The sequence below is a fragment of the Culex pipiens genome, chromosome 1, assembly GCF_016801865.2.
Source record: "Culex pipiens pallens isolate TS chromosome 1, TS_CPP_V2, whole genome shotgun sequence".
NCBI lineage: Eukaryota > Metazoa > Arthropoda > Insecta > Diptera > Culicidae > Culex > Culex pipiens.
The window spans coordinates 55,242,418-55,266,875 of NC_068937.1; the positions used below are offsets into that span (position 1 = coordinate 55,242,418).

The window sequence follows — 24,458 nt, forward strand, 5'->3', positions numbered from 1 at the left end:
AACGTCCAAGGACTCAAAACAAAGTATTGGATACAAGTGTTCAAGTGTTCAAAGTATGTTTTGTGCCCAAAAATTAAGAGTCTAAGTCCAAATACCAAAGACCGCACAAGGCCAAGTGCCCCAATGCAAGTGTCAATGTTAAAGTTTACAATTATTATCAGTTTTTATCAGTGTTAAGACGAATGCTTTAGTTTTAGTTTTAAGTTCATTTGGGCAACAAGTGCCTGTTGAAAAATAGACAACAACCAATGAAGCCTTCTATGATGAGGTGCCCAAAACCAAGTTTCCGAGCCCAAGTGCCCTTGTCTAAGTTTTTTAAACAAGACCGTGAAAAATTAGGAATCCAAATCCAAGTGTCCATGTTAAAGTTTACAATGTCCATCTCCAAGTGCCCAAATTGAAAAATTCAAGTACATATGCCCAAGACTATTATTCTTAGTCGGAGTAACCAAGTTATAGAGTAAAAATGCCAAGTGCCCAAAACATACTATCCGAGTTCAGGTGTTCAAGTCTAATTGCCCCAGACCAAGTCACGAGTTCAAAGTCCAGTGCCCAAGACCCTGAAGTCCAAGTGACGAGGACCAAGTATCCAAGTTGTGTAATCGAAGTGAAAAATGAAATTTTATACCCAATCTTTTTGAACCGCAAATTTGTTTACTATTTTCAACAAATAAATACTACAAATCATTCAAGGGTTAAGGTACACCAACCCCCCTTCTGTTCAGCTGCGACGAGCGAAAGCCGCCCCGAAAACCCACTAACGATGATAATAATGATAATAATCATCAACCTGGGTGCAACCCTCGGCTTCACCCCTTCCACCCATCCACTCGTTTTTCCCGAAGCTTGTAATTGTAGCGAAGGCGTTGATTGCCAGGTGCCGGCAGAGTTGAGCAGGTTGGTTGCTTGGCTGCTGCACTGTGTAATGTCTTCTCTTCCGCGTATGAGTGGGTGTGTGTGTTTACAGGAGCACTGCTGGTGCTCGTGTATCTTTGGGGGTACACCCTCTTTTTGGTGAAGGTGAGTGCTTAATTGTGGAAAGTGGTGGAATTAAGATCTTTTTTCTAGGTTAGGTTAGGTTAGGTTAGGTTAGGTTAGGTTAGGTTAGGTTAGGTTAGGTTAGGTTAGGTTAGGTTAGGTTAGGTTAGGTTAGGTTAGGTTAGGTTAGGTTAGGTTAGGTTAGGTTAGGTTAGGTTAGGTTAGGTTAGGTTAGGTTAGGTTAGGTTAGGTTAGGTTAGGTTAGGTTAGGTTAGGTTAGGTTAGGTTAGGTTAGGTTAGGTTAGGTTAGGTTAGGTTAGGTTAGGTTAGGTTAGGTTAGGTTAGGTTAGGTTAGGTTAGGTTAGGTTAGGTTAGGTTAGGTTAGGTTAGGTTAGGTTAGGTTAGGTTAGGTTAGGTTAGGTTAGGTTAGGTTAGGTTAGGTTAGGTTAGGTTAGGTTAGGTTAGGTTAGGTTAGGTTAGGTTAGGTTAGGTTAGGTTAGGTTAGGTTAGGTTAGGTTAGGTTAGGTTAGGTTAGGTTAGGTTAGGTTAGGTTAGGTTAGGTTAGGTTAGGTTAGGTTAGGTTAGGTTAGGTTAGGTTAGGTTAGGTTAGGTTAGGTTAGGTTAGGTTAGGTTAGGTTAGGTTAGGTTAGGTTAGGTTAGGTTAGGATTTGCTTATTTTCAATTTTTGTTCAACACAAACATTCGACCTAAACATTTTGTCAGGTGCACTTTTCTTGAACACCCCACACAACACTGCACTTTGTGCATCGCAACCTAGAGTGTTCTCACTAGTGTGGCTGAGCCCACTAAAGAGGCTTCCTCATTTGCACGAATTCTGGGCTGTGCTGCAGCGCAAAAGGGTCATCGTGGTTAATTTCATCCGGTGGGGTGCCAGTTTTCCAGGAAGTGGGCTACAATTATCCATGACCTTTTTTTCAGATGGACTTTTATGGTCGTAGCTTTTGGAACGCTCACTCTTTGATGTCCCCCTGTGTGAGTGACGATAATTACATTGGCTTTGTTGGAAAATTTCAAATTATTTTCCAACCAATTCGGATGTCATTTCGAACATTTACTTTTGCAACCATTTTCAACAAGAGCAAAAAAAAAACACGCGATTCAATTTTCGCCCAGCATGAAATGAATCTTCCTTCCAGCCAAATGTAATTGCTAGGGATCGATTTTTGCCCTAATAATCTCATTTCTCTACCGGCAGCAGCAGCAGCACCGTCTTCGATGATCTGATTTTCATATTTACTTTTTCGCAGAATTTACTTTTCCCCGTCATCATCAGAGCCCCCCCAGAACTCGAAAAAAAAAATTGGACCGCTCTCATTGGAAATTCAATATCATCATCCGAAAATATCCAATCCATCCTGGCCAACAAGGACTTGGGCTGGGGCGTGGAGACCCAGTTGATCAAATTAGAGAATCCTCTCGTCTCGTCCTCAACCATCACCACCCAGAGGGCAAAACCACGATGATGGCCGTAATCCCGGCGAATGCCGTCGTGACACATCACCATAAATCCATATCAGAAATCGTTCCACGTTTTGTAAACCTTACACCACCCTGCTCCCCTCAGATTGGCTTCCTCTGGCTTTCCTGGCACTAGAAGGTTGGAGGTCAACAACAAATATGAATGTTATCTGCATTTTTGACAATATTTTTATTATTTGAATAAGTTGAAATAATGAAGTTTTCAAAAATCTGCAGCATTCTTAGCTAACAAACATTTTTGCACACATTTATACACCAAAGTTACAATTCTATTGATTGACAGATTGACATCAACTTCAAAAATTTCATGTTGTTATTGAAAAATTACAAATTAATCACTCTTTCATGTACTTTTTGCTAGTAAATATATCATTTTACAAAAAAAAAACCTCTCTCTTACTGCAGCCACTTCTTATTCTCTGGCGCTAGAACTCCACATTCCGGACAAATTCACCGGGGAGGAATATTTGAAAAATAAATTTAATTTCAAAATTCCATATTTATGACCGGAGACCGCAACGAGTCCCGAAACATGCCGATGATCGTCGAAACTGGCCAGCCAGCCAGCCCAGCGGCCATCTTTCATGATACTTTCCCAAATAAAAAGTTGCTTCCTTGGGGAAAGTCTCGAGCTTTTCCTCCAACTCCCCAAGAAGGACTATCAGCTTGGTTGTGTGAGCTGGCTGCTCTCGTTTGTACTAGTTCGGTACGAGGTATTTCAGCTTAAAAGTTTTATTTATTGCTTTCGTTTCTTGGTATGAAATAAGGGGAATGAAATTTTGGAAATTTAACAAAACTCCATCAACATCGCTCATTTAACTGATATTTTTGAAAAAGCACAAATTTTGTTGGGAAAACACCCACAAAAAGAAAGAAAAAAAAAACAAAATATAAAGGAACTCCGGTGCGGAAAGTGCAGCCACCCGTCAAATGAGATCAACCACGCGCTCGCTTGCTTTTGTGGTCAGTATCAAAAAAGGAAGCGAAGAAAAATTGTAGGCAAAATCCGAAACAAACTTTTCCGCAAAAGAGAGAAAAATTCAATTTGGCCAAGTTCCGCGCGATGTGGTAGAAGGTCTTTGTGCGTATTTAATCTTGGCATTGTTTAAGGTTTGACTTTGTAACTTTCAGTACTGTTTATGGTGAAGTGAGTTCAGTGAGTTGGTACTGCTTTAGTAGACAAAGAAGTATAAACGAAATTATTATTTGCCTCTGAAGTAATTTTAAAAAATACAAAAATACAAAAATACAAAAATACAAAAATACAAAAATACAAAAATACAAAAATACAAAAATACAAAAATACAAAAATACAAAAATACAAAAATACAAAAATACAAAAATACAAAAATACAAAAATACAAAATACAAAAATACAAAAATACAAAAATACAAAAATACAAAAATACAAAAATACAAAAATACAAAAATACAAAAATACAAAAATACAAAAATACAAAAATACAAAAATACAAAAATACAAAAATACAAAAATACAAAAATACAAAAATACAAAAATACAAAAATACAAAAATACAAAAATACAAAAATACAAAAATACAAAAATACAAAAATACAAAAATACAAAAATACAAAAATACAAAAATACAAAAATACAAAAATACAAAAATACAAAAATACAAAAATACAAAAATACAAAAATACAAAAATACAAAAATACAAAAATACAAAAATACAAAAATACAAAAATACAAAAATACAAAAATACAAAAATACAAAAATACAAAAATACAAAAATACAAAAATACAAAAATACAAAAATACAAAAATACAAAAATACAAAAATACAAAAATACAAAAATACAAAAATACAAAAATACAAAAATACAAAAATACAAAAATACAAAAATACAAAAATACAAAAATACAAAAATACAAAAATACAAAAATACAAAAATACAAAAATACAAAAATACAAAAATACAAAAATACAAAAATACAAAAATTCAAAAATACAAAAATACAAAAATACAAAAATACAAAAATACAAAAATACAAAAAAAAAAACAAAAGAACAAAAAAAATATAAAAATACAAAAGTGCAAAAAAATATAAAAATTCAAAAGATGAGTTTAACGTAGGAAGCTTGACTGGTCGTCGAGTCTCATCTTGAAAGCTTCTCCATTATTCAATAGGCAATGCATTTTAAAACACTCAGTTGCACCAGGTAACCACCACAATTTGTCATAGTTTAATAACAAACTTCTCAAGAGATCATCAACATGTACACCTGCGCCGTATTTCAATTCCCTGAAACACTTCCGAGTTTCCCCCAGTTAAATTCTTCGAAAATTTTCTTCCCCAAGACACTGCAGAGACTGTATTGCATCCCAATTCACCAGCACTAGCCTGGATTATTCATTCGTTTTCTTTCAATTACGCTAAAACGGCATTGCTCTACCAGAAGATCTCCCTTATCACTCCGTTCAAATCCCACTTCTTGTCTTAGTGTAGAAAATTTGGGGTGGAAAACCTGGGAGATGCTATAAAATTCTGACCAACCCCCACACGAGCTGGTCTGCTGACCACCAAAAGCCACTTCCGGGGAGCGCCAGACAGGGCACAATTTATTAGCCCAATTGGATGTGGAGTTTTTTCATTCCGCTATGAAGGGGGCTTCAGATGGGGCTTTAAGCGGGTCAAAGGCGATACTCTGTTTGGGGAAATGTTGGTCAAACTATTTACAACCTTCGGCCCAATCATATTCCCTGAGAATCGAAGCCGACTTTTCTTTAGAGTTTATGTTTATTGCACATTTGATGGTTACTTGTACTATGCTTCCCCCATGGGTCGTCAATTCTCAAGTATTTTCGAAGCTCTCTAATTTGGTCTGACTTGTTCACAAAAATGGACAAAATGAAAAAAAAAAAAACGGGTCAATTAAATGTCCAATTATGGTTACAATTTCTACTTCCATCTCGCCCAGACACATCACCAAAGGTCATCCATCACTTCGCGTTCGCCACGTTTGCTAATGGAATAAAATAAAACTTTTAATATCAATTAGAAAGTTTATAATTAAGCTCTCATTGCAGCCATGGTCACCCTCTCTCAGTCTGATGCAATGATAGTTCCAGTCGATAAAGTGACTTCCACCCCGCAAAGGTCACACAAATTGCTGCCCGGTGAACCATCGGCCGTCAAAAGTTTGGATATGGTTTCACAGGACAATTAAACTGTTGAACAAATTGAAATTTACCATCTAATGACTAACTAACGATGGACGAACGACCGAACGCCAAGATCGTCGGGGAGATAATCATGTTCGTTGAACCAAACCGAACAATACTCAACCTTAATGAAATCCGTGACTCGATGCTTGGAAAACATCTAATAGTTTGCCATCATCATCAGCATCATCATGGCTCGCCGTCCAGATTCAGGCAGGAGCAGTGGTTCGTTCTTCCCGGAGGAGGAGAACCGTTCGTAATGAGCCTATTTCCTATCCAATTTACCTCGAGTGCACGCTGTTTCATTTACTTCCATTATAGGGTGAGGGGGGCAGTTTTTGACATGATTTTGTGCTTATCTGTGCCAATTTGTGCCTTTTTGTCACTTGTGCCAATTTCTGACATCTCAAGTAATTTCTTTCATATGAACTTATTTGTGCCCATTTTTGCCAAATATACTAATTTGTACATGTCTATGCTTATTCGTTGCAACTTGTGTCAATGTATAACCATTTAGGCAACTTTTGCTAATTTATGTCAATCTTTTCCGAATTTTGTCAAATCGTTCAAATTTTATATAAACTCTTCCATTTGTGCCAGTTTGTGCCAATTTGTGCCAATCCATGCTTATTCGTATGAACTTGTGTCACACGGCGTATTTTCTGGGCAACCTTAAGGAGAAAAAATAGTCATCACTACTTTCAAACGTGTCTTATAGGAAATTTTCTCAGCTTTCCAATGTTTCATCGGGAAATTTCTGAGATATCTCTATTTTAAGTTTTTTCTTTTAAATCCTTGATCATTTATTCGAAACTTTTAAATAACAGTCCAGGAAACTTGTCAAATAATGTGTTTCATGTGTATTTTATTGACCAAAATATGCAAAATAAGACAAGAAACAACTTTGTAGATGGTTGCAAACCACTAAACATTTTGAAAATTAAGTTTTAACCGAATTTTTGAATATGTGGGATTTATTCAAATAATAAAACCGTATTGAAATATTATTTTTACAAGAACAAATAGATTATTACACAATTGTTGTGTACAAATAACACCGGTCTGCTCTGATTCAGCTTGGAATTAGCTGATACAACCGAAATTTCTTCAGGTTTGAGATTGATAGGGTATTACAAGATTTTTAAAAATAAATATCATATTTCCTTAATCAAACACAAACTAGTTGCATGGATACAAAACATGTTTTATAATCGAAATTATACTGCAAATAACTGTTGCTAGCTTTAGGAGAAATACTTTTCATAAGTATGAAATGATTGTTTCAGTTTTTTGTATTAAATGATCAAGGAATTAGCAATATTTTAGAAGTTTATAAGACTCTCATCTTCAATCTCATCTTAAAAAAATATATATGTCTTGATTTTTGTTCAAATAGTTTGGAAAGAAAGTTTCTGTTAGATTTTTTTTTTGTTAAAATACTATTTAATTTTTGTTCAAACGAAAATAAATGTTTGTGACTGTGTTTTCAAAATTCTGAACTGGAAGACTCGAGTTTTATTGCTACTTTTAAGTGCATTTTCTACAGAAAACATTTTATAAAATTTTATCTTTATTGTATACTCATGAAAATATGACTTTTGAAGCTTGCTACAGTAATATGTAGTACATTTTCGATTTCAAATCATATTTGTATTTATGTTCCTGGTTAATGTTTGCTTAAGAAAATATCAAATTTGTTCATTAAAATTCCATAATACCATTAACAATCACAAACCTGCCAAAGTTTCGGTTGAACAAGCTAAATCAGAGTAGACACGTGATATTTGTACACAAAAAATATGTAATTATCAAATAATTTTTGTTGAAAATACATTTTTACACTGTTTTATGATTTTAATTTCTGAATAAATCCCATATATTCAAAAACTTAGACAAAACATAATTTTCAAAATGTTTAGCGGTTTTCAACCTTCTACAAAGTTGTTTCTTGTCTTACATGTGCAAACATTTTGATGAATAAATGACTCATGAAACACATCATTTGACAAGTTGTCTGAACTGTTAGTATAAATTTTCCAATAAATAATAAAGGAATTTAAAACCAAAAAACTTAAAATAGAGATATCTCAGAGATTTCCCGATGAAACATTTCGCTTATAGAAGCATTGGAAAGCTGAGAAAATTTCTTATAAGACACATTTGAAAGTGGCGATGACAATTTTTTCCTGATAAAGTTGTTCTAGAAAACACGCCATGGTCAATGCATGACCATTTGAGCCACTTTTACCAATTGTGTCAAATTACTGTCGAACATGCCGATTCATGCCAATCTATGCTTATTTGTTTACCTTGAGCCATTTTTTACATTTTATGCCACTTGTGTCATTTAGTTTTCATATGTAGCAATTTGTGCTTATTTGCACCAATTCAAACTTGTTTGTTCTAAGCTGGGGTCAGTTTTTTCATTTGTGCCGGTTTGCGCCCAAATGAAAAAAACAAAGCAATTTGTAACTGTGGTTATTTGAGACAAATTATGTCAGTCTTTTGCCAAATTTGATAATTGGGCAAATTTGAAGAAATTTTTAAAACTTGTATAAAGGGCAAAAACTTTTGTGCTACACAAGCTTAATTATTCAAAACTTGTGCTATAAGAACTAATTTGTACATAGTACAATTTTTTGCCAACTTGTGGAAATTTGTGGACATTTGTGCCCATTTGAAAAAATGTCCTGTTTCAAAGAAAAAGATTTGAAATATGTGCCCATCTTGTGCCATTTTATTATCCCTTGTCATAGCTTATTTTAATCTGGTTTTGTTAATGATGCGATAATTTGTGCCATAAATGCAAATTTTATTTTATTTGATGCTCAAGGTGGTAGATGGTGTCTTTCACTTTTGGGGCAATTACTGTCGATGAAGGTTCTGAATTCAGGGTCCAGAAATAGTAAATTGAAATGAAAAAAATATCACTATTTGTAAAATGCTTCTACAAACAACACAAAGATTGAAAGATTCTGATCAAGATTTGAATGTTTTTCTAAAACAATCATGGCTGCCAAATGGCCGATCGAGAATGATGCCTTCCAGAGCCTTAATTATGTCTTGAGCAAAACGTGTACATTTGTCTTAGTTTGTGGTGATTGCTCCTATTTTGTCCAGTGCTTTATGTATAAATTTGTGCCTTGTGCCGTAATTATTCCAACTTGTGCCTATTTGTAAACATTTGCGCTCATTTAAATTAAACAAATTGGGTCCTTATAATTTGTACACACAAACTAAATAAATGCCGTCAAAGTTTGACGTTTGCTTGTTACATCAATTCAAGCTCGGATTTGACAAACGGAATAAGCCCCTGAATGCCCTAAAAAAAGTCATGTGTTTTCTAAATTTGTCCTAAGCAATTTTATGTTTGACAAAAAATGATATTCATCATATCCAAAATTGATCCCTTTCCCCTAGAAAGTCAACCAACCGCTTCCACACAGTAGCTCCCGTTTCTCACCCTCTTTGCTTCAGTAGCGATCGATAAATGCATCCTGCTGCACAAATTACCCGGATGTGCAACCGGTGGGTGCTTTTCGCCAACTAGCACTGCCCTACCCCCCAACCAATCCTAACCCCTGGGTTGCACCACACAGGAAGCAAACCTAACCTCAAACCCCAAAATAGGAAAACCCATGGTTTTGTGAGCGCAACAGAGAACAACAACCTCGCACAGCATCGGCAAGCAGACATGGGCAGGTTCGGAAAACTTCGGAGGGAAAAAGGGTCGATTTTCAATTGGGTGTTTTTCGAGTTTTCGAGCAAATTGACGCGATTTGGCAGTAAATAAAATTCGCTCGAAACAATTGATTTGGAATTGGTGGCGATTTGCCTGGGAAGAGCGGTATTTATTGGCAACCTTTAAACGCTGGTTTAGCGCGGAAGCACCTGCAGGTATGCAACCAAAATGACGTGAGTTTCGTAATTTGCAACGCTGAGCGGGAATTCTGGGGAAACCCAACAACGTATGATGTGTTGATGAATTAAGCTGAAATTAATTTACAACTAACTGAAAAAATATCTTAATAATCAGAAAAGGAATCTGTTAAAGTGTTTGAATTATAAACGATCTGCAAGTAATAACAATCCAACTAATGAGGCGAAACATGCAACTATTTTTTTTCTTCAAGTAAGCCCTGAATTAATGGCAAAGCGAATTGTCTTTTGTCTTTTGTCTTTTGTCTTTTGTCTTTTGTCTTTTGTCTTTTGTCTTTTGTCTTTTGTCTTTTGTCTTTTGTCTTTTGTCTTTTGTCTTTTGTCTTTTGTCTTTTGTCTTTTGTCTTTTGTCTTTTGTCTTTTGTCTTTTGTCTTTTGTCTTTTGTCTTTTGTCTTTTGTCTTTTGTCTTTTGTCTTTTGTCTTTTGTCTTTTGTCTTTTGTCTTTTGTCTTTTGTCTTTTGTCTTTTGATTTTAGCTTTGAGTTTTTAGTTTTGAGTTTTGAGTTTTGAGTTTTGAGTTTTGAGTTTTGAGTTTTGAGTTTTTAGTTTTTAGTTTTTAGTTTTTAGTTTTTAGTTTTTAGTTTTTAGTTTTTAGTTTTTAGTTTTTAGTTTTTAGTTTTTAGTTTTTAGTTTTTAGTTTTTAGTTTTTAGTTTTTAGTTTTTAGTTTTTAGTTTTTAGTTTTTAGTTTTTAGTTTTTAGTTTTTAGTTTTTAGTTTTTAGTTTTTAGTTTTTAGTTTTTAGTTTTTAGTTTTTAGTTTTTAGTTTTTAGTTTTTAGTTTTTAGTTTTTAGTTTTTAGTTTTTAGTTTTTAGTTTTTAGTTTTTAGTTTTTAGTTTTTAGTTTTTAGTTTTTAGTTTTTAGTTTTTAGTTTTTAGTTTTTAGTTTTTAGTTTTTAGTTTTTAGTTTTTAGTTTTTAGTTTTTAGTTTTTAGTTTTTAGTTTTTAGTTTTTAGTTTTTAGTTTTTAGTTTTTAGGTTTTAGTTTTTAGTTTTTAGTTTTTAGTTTTTAGTTTTTAGTTTTTAGTTTTTAGTTTTTAGTTTTTAGTTTTTAGTTTTTAGTTTTTAGTTTTTAGTTTTTAGTTTTTAGTTTTTAGTTTTTAGTTTTTAGTTTTTAGTTTTTAGTTTTTAGTTTTAGTTTTTAGTTTTTAGTTTTTAGTTTTTAGTTTTTAGTTTTTAGTTTTTAGTTTTTAGTTTTTAGTTTTAGTTTTAGTTTTTAGTTTTTAATTTTTAGTTTTTAGTTTTTAGTTTTTAGTTTTTAGTTTTTAGTTTTAGTTTTTAGTTTTTAGTTTTTAGTTTTTAGTTTTTAGTTTTTAGTTTTTAGTTTTTAGTTTTTAGTTTTTAGTTTTTAGTTTTTAGTTTTTAGTTTTTAGTTTTTAGTTTTTAGTTTTTAGTTTTTAGTTTTTAGTTTTTAGTTTTTAGTTTTAGTTTTTAGTTTTTAGTTTTTAGTTTTTAGTTTTTAGTTTTTAGTTTTTAGTTTTTAGTTTTTAGTTTTTAGTTTTTAGTTTTTAGTTTTTAGTTTTTAGTTTTTAGTTTTTAGTTTTTAGTTTTTAGTTTTTAGTTTTTAGTTTTTAGTTTTTAGTTTTTAGTTTTTAGTTTTTAGTTTTTAGTTTTTAGTTTTTAGTTTTTAGTTTTTAGTTTTTAGTTTTTAGTTTTTAGTTTTTAGTTTTTAGTTTTTAGTTTTTAGTTTTTAGTTTTTAGTTTTTAGTTTTTAGTTTTTAGTTTTTAGTTTTTAGTTTTTAGTTTTTAGTTTTTAGTTTTTAGTTTTTAGTTTTTAGTTTTTAGTTTTTAGTTTTTAGTTTTTAGTTTTTAGTTTTTAGTTTTTAGTTTTTAGTTTTTAGTTTTTAGTTTTTTAGTTTTTAGTTTTTAGTTTTTAGTTTTTAGTTTTTAGTTTTTAGTTTTTAGTTTTTAGTTTTTAGTTTTTAGTTTTTAGTTTTTAGTTTTTAGTTTTTAGTTTTTAGTTTTTAGTTTTTAGTTTTTAGTTTTTAGTTTTTAGTTTTTAGTTTTTAGTTTTTAGTTTTTAGTTTTTAGTTTTTAGTTTTTAGTTTTTAGTTTTTAGTTTTTAGTTTTTAGTTTTTAGTTTTTAGTTTTTAGGTTTTAGTTTTTAGTTTTTAGTTTTTAGTTTTTAGTTTTTAGTTTTTAGTTTTTAGTTTTTAGTTTTTATTTTTGAGAACTCTCGCCTTCAAATAACATCGTTTTTCCCCAGCAAAAAAAACAAATCCTACAACTATTCGCATGCACCAACAACTTCCAGCTCGCCAATGTTAAGAGCCCTTCACACGCCATGTTTACAACCACTAAAGCCTGCTGGACCATGTCCGCTAAACAGCAGTGCTTCATATTTATCGCTATTGACAACCACCCTCCTCTAAAAACCAACGTGACACCACCATCGGAAAGCCTACACCGACAACTTGACGTGTTTCTGGTTTTGACGTGTTGCATACATTCGGGCGTAATTCCGTCAATCCACCGCGCTTTGTTTCCTTCTGTAAACATAACTAGTGGAACATGGTTTGAGCCATCAAGTGAGGTAAAATCACTCGTTTTTTTGAGATTTTATCTGTGAAACTTTGCTGGAGACACAAATAATCACTCTGTTTTGACGTTTTCGTCGTTCTGAATCCCTCAAATGATGCACTTCCGGTGCAGCGATCTGAAAAAGTGAAAGAAAATTGCTTTCTAGAAGAAAAACGGCGGGAAAGATGAGGTCATGTCTTAGAGGATGTAAGGTAACTTCCACAAGCACAGGAACAAAAAAGAAGCATTCGGAGCGTGAAAGAGAGTGTGAGTGTCTAAAACATTGACACATTTTTAGCCAGCGTCATCGTCAACACCAGGCACATCGAAACCGGGCGAGGTTCTTCTTCGTTATGCCACAAGGTCTTGCAAAAAAGATGACAAACAACGATGCTTTTCGACCAGAATCGACGACGACTCCGGAAAGAGTGTGGAAAATTTCATGCTTTCTTGCTCGCTGCCATCTGGGGTGCTTTTGATGCTTTGCAGTAGGAAAAAGGGGGTTTGAATGTGAATTATTCGGGCTTGCAAACTTCAGGAAAGTACACATGAGGTAAGCTGTGTTTCTTAAAAAAATCTCTCAATTGTCAATTCCATCAATACTTACCCCAACATCCCCTTTTTACCCAAGTAACTTCCCTAGCACAGAACTATTCTCTTGCCCGGGAAGGGAGCAAACCCGGTGAACCCGGTTCATCCTTGGCTGGTTTCCACTATCACAGACTCTCTCGATGTATTACGGTACAATTCACCCCAAAAATGCTTGAAACAAAACATGCACGATCTGGAATCTGGTATCCATGGCAGTACACCTGCGGCTCTGAGAGCTATCTGTTGTTTTTTTTTTCAGGTGGGATTTCGTCCCAATCGAAACCGGGGACATCTCCATGTCAACGAAACCTCAAAAGAAGGACGGAGTGAATTATGGAGACGGAAAAATTCCATGCTGGCGGTTTAGTGGTTCGAGAAAAACACTTCCGATATTAACTCGGGCGAAAATTCTTCGGAATATTTGGTCTGGGATCATCTTTGTGTGGAATATTTGGAAAAGAAAACGGAGCAACACGATGTGAAATATGTTGCACTATTGAAGAGAAATGTACCTTCTGTATTGACTGAGAGAACCATAAAGGTGTGTCCCGATTTGCCCCACTTACCGTTGACCTGGAGGGCTCATATTTTGGCCAGATGCTAGTTTTATATGTACAATCAACACCTGAGACTCGCGAGTGGACTTGCTCTTAAAATCTTGTCTTGGACATACAAAAGAAATTTTGCCAAATTGAAACTTCATATGACAAAAGTAAACCAGTCTGGAGCCGAAGCCTGATTTTTAGGTTACATTCTTATTGGAATTCCATACAAACTGTAACGGGAACTGCAGGCACCGGGTCCAGACTGTTAATACTTTTAAGGTTAACTTTTGTCAAATGATGTTTCAAGTTAGCAAAATTTCTTTTGAAAGTCAAAGACAAGATTTTAAGAGCGAGTACACGTCCACGTAAAAATTATATAAAAACCTTATATTTATAACAAATAACTTAATATTGTTGGTTGTTGTAAAACTCGATAAAAGTCCCAAAAATTTCTTCTAATGTTTTGGAAGATTGCCATGGATTTTGAACAGATTTTGAAATTAAAGTAACTTATTGTTACTCATGGGCTTAAAAGAGGAATATAAGTTTTTGTGTTAATGGCAGCCTATGGAGCAACTCTCTACGGAGTCGGTAGTTTTTTTTTTATTTTAATCGTTGTATTATTTAATCCGACTGTAACTTTTTTGGTACCTTCGGTATGCCCAAAAAAGTCATTTTGAATAATTAGTTTGTCCATATTTGTTAAATCATAAATCACACAAAAAAAATTACCGTGTATCAACTTTGGCGAAGACACCAAACCGATCAAAAAATTCTTTCAAAAGATACAGATTTTTGAATATTCATAACTTATCTATCATTTTTTTACGGATAGCTGCCAAATTTGTATGTTAAATTATATGGACAAACTAAATATGCAAAATGGCTTCTTTGGGCATGCCGAAGGTACCAACAAAGTTTCAGCCGGATTAAAACATACGAAAAATCGAATGACTGAAATCTCAGAGAATTGTTCTATGAGTGAAAATGTGATTTTTAGCCATAATTTACTTTAACGCCCCAGAATCAAACATCAAACAACAAAGTATACAGCAATTCCCCACGAAAACAGCATGATTCGAAAAAAAGTTCTCCGATCGGGCTCAAAATTTTTCTGGGGGATCCTAGGCCGAAATAACTAGACCCGCATTTTTTTGTTTGGCTATTAGGGTGACCTACGCCGTGTTAGGGTGGTTCAAAAATGGCAATTTTCGTCGATTTTCGCAAAAACCACTCTTTTCAAAAAGTCATATCTCCGCGCCATTTCATCCGATTTTAGCTGTCTTAGATGCAAAAGAATGGTGATTAGTTTGAATATTTAGGAAAAATAGTAAGAAGTTTTGAAAAATCATGCTTAACATTTGAAAAGGTCGTATGAAAACTTAACATGCTGTTTTGAAGGTCTCGGGACCAATGAGCCTATGTCTGAAAATATTTTTATCGGATTCCTCGGAAAATTTCACATAACATTTCAAAAAATGGTGAAGTTATGTTTTCGATACTCTGAGATACGATTTTTTGAAAATAAAAACTGGATTTTTCGACGCGCCACGCGCAAAAATGGGAAAATAACGAAAACTGGAAAAAAACGACTTTTTTCACTAAAACTGCGATAACTTTAAAATGAGTAGTGCGGTGCCTGTGTGGACGCGCAGTTCTGTTTTTGCGTGTTATTTTCCGTCTCTTTTATGTCGCTGTTCGAGTGCATGGGGTGATTGGCTATTATAATTAAATAATGACATCAGTAGTGTGGTGCTTTTCGGGACGCGCAGTTCTGTTTTTTTACCTTCTTTTTTTTCATTGTTTTTTTTTCCACTCGCGCTCGTTGGCCGATGAGTTTTTTTGTGTTGTTCTCTATTTATAGTTTTCTATAAAAACGTACCTATTTTTTTGAGACTAGCAAGTCGTATTGCTGGATTAAGCCCTTTCTATATCATTTCAATAATCATCTCAACAAATGAAGCCCTTCCTACATCACCGTTGATCGGAAGGCACGCCGACGGAGAATTTCTGGAGAATCGCGGTCGAATTAATACTATATTTAAATCCCTAGATAGCTATCTTTCCGCAGCCGGCTGCCTAAGATTTAAAATTTCAACCGATAAACAAAATGCTCATGGTCACATCCCTGCCACTCGTGAATCCTGACCTCATACCCATTTACTAACCCCCTCAAAACTCATGTGATACTTTGTCGGAGACGCAGTCGATTTGGCGGTCCCATCACTCAAGTATCGGACTAACATTCCCATCCACTTCCCCATGTCTTACCTCTGGTCGTGGCCGGCGTCGGTATTGATCAGCACGATAGGGACCTTTGAAAATTGCGAAGGGGTGATGATTGGTTCCTACTTTTCATCTGTGGTCCACGGAGCAATGTTTGGGGGTCCTGGTCAATAACGAAGTAGCAGCTACGGGTAGACACCAATGCTATGCTATGCTAAAACTGCGATAACTTTAAAATTTCAGCGATGAGCTATACATGTTAAAATACCAAAATTTTAAATTAAAAGACGCAACTTTTGGTACCATAACATATATAGGTCATCGCTGAAATTTTAAAATTATCGCAGTTTAAGTGAATAAAGTCGATTTTTTCCCGTTTTCGTAATTTTCCCATTTTTGCGCGTGGCGCGTCGAAAAATCCAGTTTTTATTTTCAAAAAATCGTATCTCAGAGTATCGAAAACATAACTTCACCATTTTTGATATGTTATGTGAAATTTTCCGAGGAATCCGATAAAAATATTTTCAGACATAAGGTCTTTGGTCTCGAGACCTTTAAAACAGCATTTTAAGTTTTCATACGACCTTTTCAAATGTTAAGCTAGATTTTTGAAATTTGTTACTATTTTTTCCAAATAGCCAAACTAATCACCTTTCTTTTGCGTCTAGGACAGTTAAAATCGGATGAAATGGCGCGGAGATATGACTTTTTGGAAAAAGCGGTTTTTGCGAAAAATCGACAAAAATTGACATTTTTCGAACCACCCTAACACGGCGTAGGTCACCCTAATGGCCAAACAAAAAAATACGGGTCCAATTATTTCGGCCAAAGATCCCCCAGAAAAAAATTGAGCTCGATCGAAGAACTTTTTTTTCGAATCATGCTGTTTTCGTGGGGAATTGCTGTATAATGTTTGATTGGTTAAAACTTCGATTTGTTAGAGCCTTTTTATCATAGTTCTTGTGTCTTATTGATGACTACTCTACCCTATGTGTAATGGAGAAATGGCCACATCACAAAAGCAACTTTTCGTTGTTGTTGGCTGCTTGCCCAAGTTTGGTGTTAAATTTAAATTATTTAGTTTGGATTGTCAAAGTCCAAACAGCAAATGGTAGACCACAAAAACCAGTATAGATTTGAAATCACTCAGCCAAAATTCGAATTAATTTTGTTGGTTAGGTTTGTCAGCGTCCGAACAGTAAATGGCACACCACCTGAACTAATACAAATTTGGAAACTGCTACGCGATCAAAACCAAAGGTGTTGTTTTTATTATAAAATAATTTGAGATATGTAATTTTAGGATATATTTTCTAAACCTATTACTAAGGCATTCCTCAGAATAGGAGTGTCCATTACATCATATTCTTGATTAAAAAAAAAAAAAAAATAACCGTGACTTAAATTGAGAGTATCACTTAGGGACCATCCATAAACCACGTGGACACTTTAGGGGGGGGGGGGGGTATGGCGATTGTCCACGATCCTTACAAAAAAGATTTTTTTTGTATGGACAATTGTCCATAAGGGGGGGGGGGGGGGGGTACAGATTCCCAAAACAGTGTCCACGTGGTCAACAATGGTCCCTTATTCAACAATCTGTTTGTTTATGTATTTTTTTGTCCTGGATAATTTGGAACTCCCAGAAGTTAAGATCTGTAGATCTACCACAGTAACAAGTGAGAGGTCGACGGTTTTTCATCCAAGGACTCCCTGAAGTTACGCTCTGTAGGACTAACGCCGTAACAAGCACGATATTTGCAGTTTTTGACCGCGGTCATATCTGGTAAAACTATTTTTTCTCTATCACTCCATTTTATTTCAGGCTCTCTTGTGCTATTTTTCAGCCTCCAAACGTTGATTCAAAAACATAGAAGCCACTTTTCAGTTTGCGGCATACAAAGTGCACTTTTGAATACTCTGCCCGGCCGAACCATTATTCTGTGCCTCTGCCTAAATCAACACTTGTGCAGGTTGCCAATAATGCTGCTTTTTCGCAAATTCGCGATGCAGTTTCCCGTAAAGTATGGCTATGTTTTGAAAAACTCCAATGCGTTCAAGAGTATTTCCCGAAAAAAGGTTTGCGATGCTTTTACCATTAAGAATCGGTTGGGCTGGAACGTGGAACAATCGGAATCCTTTTCGTACACTTATTTAAAAATTTTAGTACCAGTGTTTATTTAAGTTATAAATTTTAAGATGTTGAGTATTTTTTTTATGTATAGAGCCTTTTATTGAAATCTAATCTAAAAACTGCAAATACAATTACTTCCAACTTCTAACTACGTGGCAATTTACTTTAATTTACTGTACAGTAAAGATGTTGAGTTCATTTAAAATCTGTCGATTACGAGATAACACCAGAAGTATAATACACTCCAAAATATATTTATTGTCGATACAACGACCTTCGCTTTCAAAGAGGTCACTGAATAACTCATGACAGCGTTTACGTAAAACTTGGATTTCCAGCCCAAAAAAAAATCAAATCAATTTCCAGCCCAACAATTTGTAATTTCGAGACAATTTTCAAGCATTAGATTTGTTGGTAAAATTATGGCAGAGCACACAACCTACCGGTCCAGTGGACAGCGAAGAACCCAAAAACATCTTTATTTATCAACTTTTCAATCTTCAAACGGTTTCAAGAAAACTCAAAATACTTCCTATTAGTTGTTTCATCTCTAAAGTTTGAACAGCTGGCAGCCCATCGACAACATCTTTTCCCAGCATGTCCACCCAGGCTGCACTGGGGCCCTGTCCGAAGAAAACGCTGAACTTTGTTGCAACTCATCAAGTCCGTTTCCCTTTGACTGCTCCGATAACAGTTTTGCCAATTAATTCCTTGAAATAGAATTCCACAAAATTATTCTTCGCTGTTTTCAAGTTGTCGTTTCAACTTCAACTCTGTCAACTGCTCACCGGAAGCACCGACTTCCTGGCTAGACAGGCAGCATTCTGTCCGACGACGAATCTTCTTCCTCGAAATAAAGTTCGCTGTGGACACGCAGCAGCAGCGTTGCCTTCAATCACTAAATTAAGGTCAAAGTGTTTGTAAAATCACTGCGCTTCCATTTAGGGTAGTGCAGTTTTCAACAAGAATCGTTTGAGAGAGTGAAACTGTACTTTTTTCTGTAATCTCAAAAATCAAAACAAGCTTTTAAGCAAATAATGATAATATTCCAAAATTACCCCACTGTACAGTTCCACCTTCCAACTATGACGAGGGGAAAAACTTTACAAAGATCAGGCGAAACTGTCCCCGTCGTCAACGTCTTCACTATTTTTAGGTGACCGCCGTCACCGCCCCTGGTGATGAATGATGCAGTTTGCACTTTTGGGTTGTGCACGTGACTGGCGGGTTGGTCACGTCACGGTTTCACACCTAGTGCTGAGTTACGAGTTGAATGGAAAAGTGCATTCGGTGGAGAAAAGTTTGTTTCACGAAAGAATGCAATTAGATAAGGAAAAGTGAGACAAGTTTCGTCTGAAATCAATAAATTTCCTAATATTTCTTGAGATTCTTTTCAACTTGTGAAATGTATTTTGAAAGTGCTTAGCTGATTGCGCATAAAAATACTCAAATTTTTAAGTTCCTTTATATTATTTTTAAGAGTTGAATAAGATAAATCCAACCGGAAATTTTACCACATTTCGATGACAACCTGCTCGATTGGCAGTGGCAATGTAGCAAAGTGAAAAGTAATGGCATTCCATTTCCGCAACATCTGACACTTGCGTTGGTCCCAAAACGTATGTAAATTGGTTGATTGGAGTATTTTTTGGGGGAAAAAAATGTCATCATCACTTCACAAATCCTCTCAACTCAAGTATCGCATTTTTATTGAATTTATCTGATTTTTATTCGTTAAAATAACACTTGAACCACCCCTCAAGCGTATGTCACTGTTTGAAGTACTTTCGCAATAACAATAAAAGAGACCAGATTTACCGCCCCCCAAAAAAACATAACCGTCACAGCATATTCCTCCCTTCTCCCCTCGAAAAATGTTTTTCCACCCAAAAAAAAACCATACCTGTTGTACGTCACATGCGGTCGCGACGGAGAACATATTCCTCCTTCTCCCTCTCACCCTCCCCTACTAGCAGAAAAATTGCTCGCGACGCGTCGTGACATGGAAAGTACTCATCTTTGGGAAAACCCGTTTTGCCCACCCCAGTCTATCAAAACACGCGCGTGGAATTTGCGTTTATTTTTGACAACTTACACGGAGCAAGTCTATAAATACCGCGTGAAATTGCCGGTCGGGGTTTTGCTTTCACCTTTCAACTGTTTTTTTTTTTCGTCGCACATTTAGAAAGGGGGAAAAGAGGTGGACATCTTTGGAACCTAGGAAAACTGAAGAAAGGAGGCAATAGAAATTACAAAAAAAAATTTAAGAGTTAGAATAAAAAATCGTTTTCGGTGTTTTTTACTTATTAATGTAATCAGTTGGAGGATCCATGAAAAAAAATAATATGATGGGACAAATTAAAAAAATCAATAGACTTTGCTAAATAATAAAATACTTATTCATTCTTATAAAAAAAAGGATTTTGAAATATGGATCTACAAAACAACAATACTAACATGCGATTAAACTATTTCAAATTATTGAACAAATAAATGCAATCTATACCGTCAGTGGCAGGGTTGTTAAAATATCGAAATATCAGCTCTCAGCAAACACAATTATCCCGCCTGAATATTCATGCCTCAAATACAACTGCTCTTCTCTCCTTATTGAAACTCTCAGCGCCAAACATAGCCGAACACGTTTTTCTCTCTCATTCCCGCCTCCACGATCATGCTACCGCACCAGCGTTTAACCACAAAAGCCGCCACAAAACTAATTTCTCGTTCTTTCATTGCAGTTTTCGGAGAGATTGAGAGCCTCAGCGGTGAGAGCGCATAGTCGAGGAAAAGGGGAAGAGTGATAGAGAGAGAATGACATCGCTGGGAATCACGAGACACAAGAAGAGATCTCACTAGCCATAGAGAAGGCCGCTATACTCTCGGATGTTTTTGGTGCAGAGAGAATAGATTGGTAGCTTTTCTATCACTCATTTGCAACACTGGTCAGTGGTTAACATGATCATAACAAAGTCACCAATTTTATGATTTTTTCATGTCAGAATAAACATCCAAACTCCAAACTGGTTAGGTCGCTTTTTTTTCGTAAAGCGTTTACAGTTAAACTTCGCATAGTGCGTAGGCGTTACGCATTTCATTTCTTCGATAACTCTAAAGCGCCATAATATGTTTGCTATCATTTAGAATCCTATTTTAGATTGCATAGCATAGCATAGCATTGGTGTCTACCCGTAGCTGCAACTTCGTTATTCACCAGGACCCCCAAACATTGCTCCGTGGACCACAGATGAAAAGTAGGAACCAATCATCACCCCTTCGCAATTTTCAAAGGTTCCTATCATGCTCATCAATACCAACGCCGGCCACGACCAGTGGTAAGACACGGGAAAGTGGATTGGAATGTTAGTCCGATACTTGAGTGATGGAGACCGCTAAATCGGCTGCGTCTCCGACAAAGTATCGCATGAGGGTTGGTAAGATGGGTATGAGGTCAGGATTCACTGTGGTAGGTGATGCGACCATAAGCAATTTGTTTATCGGTTTGAAATTTTTAAAAATCTTAGGCAGCCAGCTGCCGAAAGATACATAATTGATTGTTTAAAAAGTTTTCAATCGAGCGCGTGCCAACCGAGCAGTAGTGCTATGGGATGGACTTATCAGTTTATTTTTACTGTTTGTACAATTTGGATTACGCGAGAAAATTTCAAAAATAGTAAATAAAAGACGCTTTACTCTTCATAAAATCGAACCGATTGTAATGAAATTAAAACAATAAAATATCGATTCAGAAAATATCCATCAATTCAAAATACTTCTTTTAAAATATGCTGGAAGCTCGGCAGTCATTTTGAGCAATTTTGTGTAGTTTCTGGTATCTCAAATAATTCTAGAAAGCAAAAGTAATCCGTGACATATTGCTAGTTATCTGACGAAATCGACGAAATACAAAGCGTAACGCCTGCGCACAATGCGAGGTTTGACTGTAGGGGAGAGTGGGGAGACTTGATCCCCGGGGACACTTGATCCCAAGCCTGTATCTCGTCAGCATATGGGTAAAACAATTAGCTTTTTTCTAGAAAGTTGTGCGAAATTAACTAAAACTTATTGTAGAAAACAAAGAAAAAAAATAAAAAATGTTAAGATTGAGTTACACACATGTTTCTAAAACGAGCTGCAAAAAACTCAAAAGAGATCTTTTTTTATTCAAAAAAATATTTTTTATATATGAATTGTTTGATAAACTTATAAACCCTTACGCATTGGATGTTAAATTTATCGTCATACTATTTTTACAATCAATTGTTTAAAAAGTGCGTTTAGGGAGACTTGATCCCTGCATTTTTACAGTCACTGGAATCAGCCTGAAGATTAATTAATTGGGCTGGGTTTTCATACATAGTTTCCTTTAGTATAGTTGTACATAACTTACTGCATTTTGAACCTTTTTTCAAAAGTTTTGTAAACAAAAATTTCCAGCTTTTGTAAACATGCTTAATTTTGGTCTAAAAAATAATATTTTAGGTTTTAAAATATTTTACATACTAAACTTGTTATATTTTGAACACAAATGTACAGGTTTTATGTGAAATTGATGTAACTTATAGAAAATTAAAAGTTAGGACGAATAAGAAACATGTTGCTTAAGATTTCTTCAAAATGTTGAAAGGGGGATAAAGTTACCCCTAACATTTTTAAAATGCTGGCTTAAAATATTTTTTAAAACGCTTGACTTGATTCGAAGAGTTCATCAGATTCTGATGAAATGCTCTTATTAGCCAAACATAGATGAATGCTTAAGCTTTCAATTCATGCAAAAAGTTTATAGTTTTGTGAGAAATTGACAGAGTTATGTGCGATACAAAAAAGGGGATCAAGTCTCCTCACTCTCCCCTATATACAACGGTCTGGTCATGGTCGAGGGGTTGAACTTTTTGTGGCTGAAAACAATCGAAAAGAACGGAAATTTTACGAATGATTAATTTTTTAACACTAAAAACAGAAAATTTGTTTCAATTATCGGCATTTGAAAATTAAATTTTGTTTCAGGACACTTAGAAAACTTAACATTTATTGTATCTTTATATTTGAGTAGATGTATGTCAGAAACTTAAAAAAATCATCTTTAACTTATTTGAACTTTTTGAACTTTTTTTTTAGATCGAAAAAAAACTTGATTTCTTTCTGAAAATCGAACTAAACGTAACTTGAACTCGAAAGTAGCGCATCTTTTAAAAAAATATTAGAAGAACTCTTGATTGCAAATTCGGGTTCACATCAAAAAATGTTTTCATATCGCTTTTTTTTACAAAAAAAAAACAAGTCGGGTTTGGTAGCAAAATGTTTAAGTCATAAAAAGTTGAATCATGATAAAAAATTTAAAAAAAATTAAACTTATAAAAAAGCATTAACTTTTAAAAGGAAAACTTCTTTGAAAACATTTTTATTATACAAATATTGTACGCATATACACGAAATTTCCCTTATTAACCCTCTCACGCCCATGGTTACTCCAGAGCACCACTATTTTTGGTCTTTATCATTAAATTCCTCTGCAACCATGCATTTTTTCAAACTGGTTCAACCTGCATTAGTTTATATAGAATGTTAACTTATCCCCATGAAAATTTCATCCACTTTAGTCTATCCCAGCGATTCTCAACGGGGGTACCGGGCCTACTTGATTTATATGGTAGGGGGTACCAGCGTAGAAGAAGTTTGAGAATCGCTGGTCTATCCAGTTACGAGTAATGAAGAAAAACGTAAAAAATCTCGCTTTTGCTCTGGGCGGGAAGGGGTTAAATTCATACCAACAAAACTATCTTAATCCATCTATGTGCTTGATGCCTTCCTCACCTTTTTACCAACAATGCGGAAAAGATAGGTTTGGGACACAAATTCCTATTTTTTTAAATTCGGATTTAAAAATTACAAAAATATTTTTTAGTGCTTATTTTTGATTACCTAACCAGTGATGGGTCGGTTGATGGACCCAGACATAGTTTACATACATTTAAGGGAGATCCGGATATCTGTGGAAACTCATTTTTAAACATAACTTTTGAACTATTTATCAAAACCCATTTGGCTTAAATCGGTTCAGCCAGTGCTGAGTTTATTGGTCACATACATACATACACACAGACATTTGCTCAGTTTTTCTGAATCGATATGTTTACATGAAGGTAGGTCTGTGAGCTTTCCCTGAAAAGTTCATTTATAGGGTAGGATTAAGGCCTTGCCACAGTGAGGAAGGCAAAACAGTCCAATTAAATCCCACCAACTCCCATGTTAGGTGAGCTTTGACCTACCAAACAAAAGGCCCAATTCCCGACTCTACTGCCACTGTACCACCCAGTATCTCGCCGTTCCCACGGGGTGCAGTTGACCGCAATCCGTATCAATCAATTCTCACCTGGCGGGTGGTAATTTGTCGGCACCTGAAATCACACGCGTCAAGTCCCGCGGAACAATTCATCCCCCTCCCTGAGGAACAATTTAATTGTTGCTGAAATGGGCTAGATTGCGGCAAACTCGGTTTGATCTATTGGTTTACGCTTGCGCGCAAACTTGTACACAAAGTTGCAGCTGTTGCTGTTGGGGTTTCCCCCCCGTCAAGTTCAACTACGACAACAATATCAACTAAATTAAAAACCTTAAACGACTTCGCTCACTCAATCTTCAACGTGTGTTGATGGTGAGAAAATCCGGAATGGGGTTCAATTTAAAAACAATTAAATGTTTTATTTACTTTTTGTCGTTTCCTCACACACAAAGAAGAAAAACAGTTGCTGCAACGTGCTGCAGGACGGATGCGACGACAAAGTCCTCCTTCTTTGGCTTTGGCTGGTCGAAGCTATCCTGCGGTGAGGAAAAAAAAC

The 24,458-nt window shown here is 35.1% G+C and overlaps 1 protein-coding gene across 7 annotated transcripts in view; it reads right to left on the bottom strand.

The window, feature by feature from the left end:
* Nucleotides 1-24,458, bottom strand: part of LOC120413521 (disintegrin and metalloproteinase domain-containing protein unc-71) — a 982,641-nt gene that overhangs the window by 871,908 nt on the left and 86,275 nt on the right. The window lies entirely within an intron of this gene.